Here is a 6,419-nt window from a genome sequence, read left to right as displayed (position 1 = left end):
TAAGATGCAATGTGGCGATTACCGGATATACCATACCTATGAATAAAATCTCAACACTTTGTGCAATTTATACAGAAAGAAACAGCCACTGTTTACCTGTTTACACGATCATAAGGACTTCTTTGTACCTTTTGAATAATCCTTGTTAGCATGGCTTCATATCTGATATTGTAAGAGTATTTCGTAAATATGATATTTTCAATTTTAAATATAGCAGTTTATTTCTGACGGTAGTTAGAAACATCATTTTTATCGCCTTTACATATGGTATTAATTTTAGCCATCGTAGTCATGAAAGATGCAGAATAGCATACATAACAATGTATAGATCGTGTTATATTACATGTACTTTACTATAAATAAATCCATTCTTTGTTTTCATATTCTCATTTTAAACAATTTAATAAAAGTAATACCCAATCAGGGAACTTATAATTACTGAACACATGCCTAGTCGAATGAGCAATAAGTGCGCGCACGTAAAGAATAATCTTTAATAGGTGAAATGTATCTAGAGATGATTAGAGTTCACATTCACACAACTCCGTTCACAGCTCATTCTCACATCCGCTTAGTTGATGCAAATATCTATTACATCTGTAATATGATAGACCAATGTCAAAATGCGTTTTTAATGTATGACTCATCTCACTCTTGAAGGTCATGATGAAAAATGTTGAATAATATGCTCAAATATCATTTTACAGTAACACAATTATTTTGAAACATCAACTGGGGTCTTCATTATGTTTGGTATAATGCTTACAATTGAATGACATTGAAGCGCATTCAAGGTCATAAGGTTCAAATCAATCGATTTGACAAAGAAAAAAAATCTTTTGTATCTTATCACTTTGTTATCAATGTGGATTTACTGTATTAATTTTGTCGTTCTAATTTTCTCCCTTTTCAGCACTGTTCTTTTGTCCTTGTGTGCAAATTGTGATGATTATACATTTTTCCATCCATCCTTCTATCCATCTGTCCATTTGTTTAATAAAGTCTTGGTTTTGTTTGTTTCACTAAATGAAATATATCTGAAAGTATGCACGACATCCTGTCTGTTTGTAAGGGTGTGTGTAGACAGATAGAAGGAAAAACATGTGATACCCATGTGCAGCTGGATGTATTCAATCATTATTTTATTCGCCCGATAGTTCTTTATTTCGTTCGTTCATTGTTCTTTTTAGGTCATCTGACCTATTGTCATCATGCATCGTCTGTCTTTGAGCACTGTCGGCCGTCCGCCATGCGTAAACTTTTCATTCTAATGATTTCTTCTCAATAACCGAAAAGTATACTGTACTGTGAAATCCTGACAGCAAGTTTCCATATTGTATATGGTTGTGTATAGAATGAAGCGAGAAAATATCACTTTCAGCATTCATTCTTTCACACAATTTATATTACTGTTCATAGCGTCTAACATGGTTATTGACTAGACGTTTCCATTCGCATTTACTAGGAAAAACATCATTTTTCAAAAATATATCAAGAACATCATACAAATTGTACTTTCGTAAAATATGAACAATATCAGGAACAAATCCTCTGCTAAAGTGAGACAAGTGGAATTAAAAAAGCCGCTTAATAAGAATTTCACGACCTCTATGGTACATATTCTTCCCAAAAATAGCATTGCCCTTATATAAACTTCAACAACCAATAAAGGACGTATACATATATGTTCTTATTCTTACACCAAAACCTTGGATTAATTTCACAGTGAAGTTCTGTGCTTTTTCTAACATATAAGTATCATTCATCTTTAACTGCCACAATCATACATAATGTACTTTTCACAGCCACTAACGATTTTTCTTGTAGTTAAAAGATTCAGCGCACATGGATGTGCACGTTCAACATTGTTATTTATATTGTTTGATAAAACACCAACATGAGTTATACTATGTACAACAGGTAATGTCTTATCATATACAGTTCTATTACAATGAATGTGAGACTTTTTTTAATAAAAAAAAACAATTTAAAATTTAGTAGAGGAAAATGCAAACCTCAACTTACTACTATATGTCTCACATATGGTGAGTAGATATTGTAAACTTTTGACATTATTGTTGATTATACATACATCATCAGCTTGTGAAAGCATATTTATTCGCAAGAAAAGGACTATTGCATCTTTCCCGCTAAAATCTACGTCATTAAGCAAGTCAATAATAAAGACAAAATATAATTTTGCAAACAAAGATCCACCTTGTTAAATTCCCCGTTTCATCACAACATTGTCAGACTTAAAACCATTAAAAACGACATTACTAGTCTGGTAATTCGAGAATATGAAATTTGTTTCATGATATTCCACGCTTTGCCTTTAATTCCAAAATGATAAAGTTTAAAGAACAGTCCCGCTTTCTTTACATGGTCGAAGGCTTTATTACTGTCAAGAAAGGCAACGAACATATCAGATCCATTATTTAAATTATAATCCACGCTTTCCTGGAGATAAAATGAAGTACATAAACTACATATTTTTGGTGACTGATGTCTGTTCGGAAATATTTGTAAATCTAGTACTGGACTCAAACAGGTAGATAAAGTGTCTCGAAAATATTTAAGAACACAGGAATTAACGGTTTACCCAATTACCTGTTTAGATCGTCTTTCGGTTCCCCATTACCTTTGTACAGAGTAATTATTTTACAGTGTTTCCATGACTTAGGAATATACTCGTGTTTTACAATGAGATTGAACAGAAACGTAATATAATTGATCAATGAACTATTACACTATTTGATATCCTCATATACGGGACAGCCAGGACCACTAGACATTTTTGTTTTAAGACTTCTACATACATGTAGGTCAGCAACCTCTTTAACAATAAAGTGTTTATCAAAAAACACATCTTTAGTCTTAGCTTTTTCTGTCATAATTATTAAGTTATATTCAACCTGGTTTAAAAATTCTACATCAAACAAGCCATTAGATTCGTTATCAAACAGTTTACAAACATCCGTACTCCGATCCATGTCTTTTCTACTCCTTCTGGATTACGTAGGACGTGGCCATAAAACGCAACTTAGTTTGTTTTCATCTGGGTTAACGTGCTTTACTTTTACATATTTGCCATAAAAGCGTATGGTCATTATCACTTGTTTGCTGTATTGATTTGCGAATTGATGCATCATATATACTCATTAAAAGCCTTTTTCAGCTTATTTTTGAAAACATTCATACTTGACTTGTAGTCTAAAAAATAAACAGCATCACCTCGACATTGGCCATGTTCTTTCCACAATTTCACTTTACTTGTCATCAGACGGTGAACATCTTTTAACTCATTATTCCAGTACGGTTTCAAATGTTTCTTACATTTTCGAATACAACATTTTGAAGCAATCAACAAAAAAGATTCACTCACTAAACCGAATGAGAGTTTATTCCTTTTTACTACCATGGGAAATATATAAGTGCATTCGCAAACAGTACCAGTAATTGTATTCAGTGTATAATATCACTAAAACAATATGCAAATAATTTAAAAAAAATAATAATAATTACCCATCAAAGAACTATTTTACAATGCATGCCTTTGCCATGAGCCAAGAAAAAGACTACACGGCCATACGAGAATTTCGATATTGTAAAAATGACATCATTCCGCTGAATGACGTTTAACTCACCGAAAGTTCAAGTTCAAGACGAACAAGAACGACGTAAGGTCTAAGTGCACGTGACATGCATGGAGGTGAAGCCATAATTAAGAATTAAGATACCTTTAAAGCAGACAAAAAATAAAATATCCTAGGTATTTTATTACTTTGTTACCAATGTGTATAATTTCATCGTTATTATAACTTTCTCCTTTTTCAGCACTGTTCCTTTGTCCTTGTGTGCAAACTGTGATGATTATATCGTGCGTGGCTGCCTGTACATCCTTCCATCCATCCATCCTTCTGTCCGTCTGTCCATTTGTTTGGTCGCCTATTTGTTTCATTTGTCTCACTTAATGGAATCTATCTGAAAGTATGCGCGTCATCCTGTTTGTCCGTAAGGGCGTGTATATAGAATGATTAACAGACAGATAGAAGGAAGGACACGTGGATACCTATGTGCAGGTGAATATATAATCATGATTTTTTTTGTCCGATCGTCTTTATTTCGTTCGTTCATTGTTTGCTCATTTTTCTTTTGTGCGTTCGTTAGTTATTTCTTTCTTTCGTTCGTTCATTCAATCGAATGAACGTTCATTCAAGCGAAGGAACAACGTATGAAAGTGATCGTCTGTCTTCTTTCCACTTTCCTGTCTTTTCTGAACAAGGTCCGAAGCTCAACTTTGGACACATTATGTACTTAAATGGTTTCATGAAACATACACGTTCGATCTTGTACGATAACGTTCAAGGTCAAGGTAACGGACGTCTCAAACGACTTTTTTGAATGAACATTTAAAACGCTCATGACTTTATTCAGGTAGATTCTAACATAGCGGTTGTTTTTCTCATTACATGTTATCAGAGATTAAGTCAAGGTCAAGAGCTCGTTACGGGGTCAGCAAAAGACAAAAAATTACAACAGAAAAGATTTTGAAATTGGATATGAAAGAACATGCTCTCAGAAATATATAATGACCAGTTTAAAGGTCATCTAATCTAAAATAGCGGAGATATAGGCCTTTGAAAAATGGCGATTTTGTCGTTTTCCCACCAAAACTTTACAAGGTTTAAGCGAGTAGACTCACCGCGATTTACTGGTGTATGTCTACGCTGATTACTGTTTGTACTCACAATAGCTTTATTGGGGTTCTTAGTTTTCCGTTTAGTAACCGCGTCAACGTATACATTTGCGGAACCGCTAATCTCGTCTTTTATGACGATCTGCTGTTTTTGTACATGTGTTGTGCTAATGGGTTGTGAATATAAACTCATAAAATCATACGAATAACAAATAATGTTTTGAGACGACCCCCGTTAGAGTTCACATTCACTGCTCATTCTCACATCCGATCAGTTGGTTGAAATGTCTAATATGAATTTAGCTCATGGTAACAGTCCTATCGCACATCATCGTGGTAGTTGAATCTTCTGACACCATGTTATGTTATCATGTTTGGCCGGTAAGACAGATGATGGAGATTGCTGTGGCTGCTAGTCGGGCGAGTACCAGAATGAGGCTTCACTATAGTGTGTACCGAAATACCCATATTGGATATAGTTAAAGTCTATATCATATAAATGAACTTTATATAATGTATAACAGCATATAAGTGACCCTCTGACATGTATGTGTTCGTTTCTTTACTTGTCTACCTACCAGTCCCCAGATTTATTGGCCCTCGATATATTATGAGTATGCTATTTGTGCGATGGGGACTCGTTTGTTTTTAAAACGGTATTTACGGGAATTGCACGCGCTACACACTGCATGCATGGGAGGCCGTCCTTACATGACCTTAACTGTTAATAGGAGGACGTTAAATTAATCAAACAAACAAACAAACGTTTAATACGGGAATTATCGTTTTAACAGTCAGTGACACAAAATGCGCTATAGTTTACATACACTGTATATGATGTATTTGGATATATACTTGTAGACTTAACATCAACAATCACACACACATTCATACAAATACAATGTGGTTTTTTTTCAAATTCTAATTTCTCGGTTATCTTTCATACAATATCTGTATGACTTTTCCATAGAAATATTATATATACACATAACAATGTATTAGTCAGATGTTTCTGGATCTGCTAGTGTCTCGTTATGTTATTAAAATGTATCAAGAAGTGGTCTTACTGAGTTGTGAACATCCGTGTCCAATTCTTTTATTTGGTTTCAATGAAATATGTTTTCATTCATAATGTTGATGCTTTTTCCTTACCAAATGACATGTGATCAATCTCTCCCAGGGTGCATTGCAGTTCCCACATTTTCAACCATGAATGTGAAAATCGCAATGGACCCTGGGAGAGATTGAGGTCATACGATGGTATGTGTCACTCTTTGTACTTGGAATACACTAAAGCGACTGGGATCCGGAGAACATAATACAATATGAATATACAGGTATATAATTTCAAACAAATTACGCCACAGTAGTTACTGATATATTGTTATGGTCATCCGAAGTACATTACGGTTTTGAATATCAATGTGATAAGCAGGGAGCAATATTGCAACTGCCTATGTTTATATCTGTTTGTTTGTCTGTCTGTCTGAGTTTTACGGCCCATCGACAACTGAGGTCATTTAGGGCCATACTACAGGTCATGCATTAGTGGGTTTTTTTCAAATATGCTTTTATGCTATAACTGTAAATTCGTTCAATTTGAATAAAAAATAGATCTAGATTTCCTGCACCAAATATAGGAGACGGTCACTGCTACTTTACAGATTCGTCATTTATTATAGAAAAGTCATGATCGACTGCAAAGGTAGCACACCATAAT

Source organism: Argopecten irradians, chromosome 10, assembly GCF_041381155.1.
Source record: "Argopecten irradians isolate NY chromosome 10, Ai_NY, whole genome shotgun sequence".
Taxonomy (NCBI): Eukaryota; Metazoa; Mollusca; class Bivalvia; order Pectinida; family Pectinidae; genus Argopecten; species Argopecten irradians.
The sequence above is the reverse complement of the archived record's forward strand: the minus strand, read 5'-3'. Positions refer to the sequence as shown.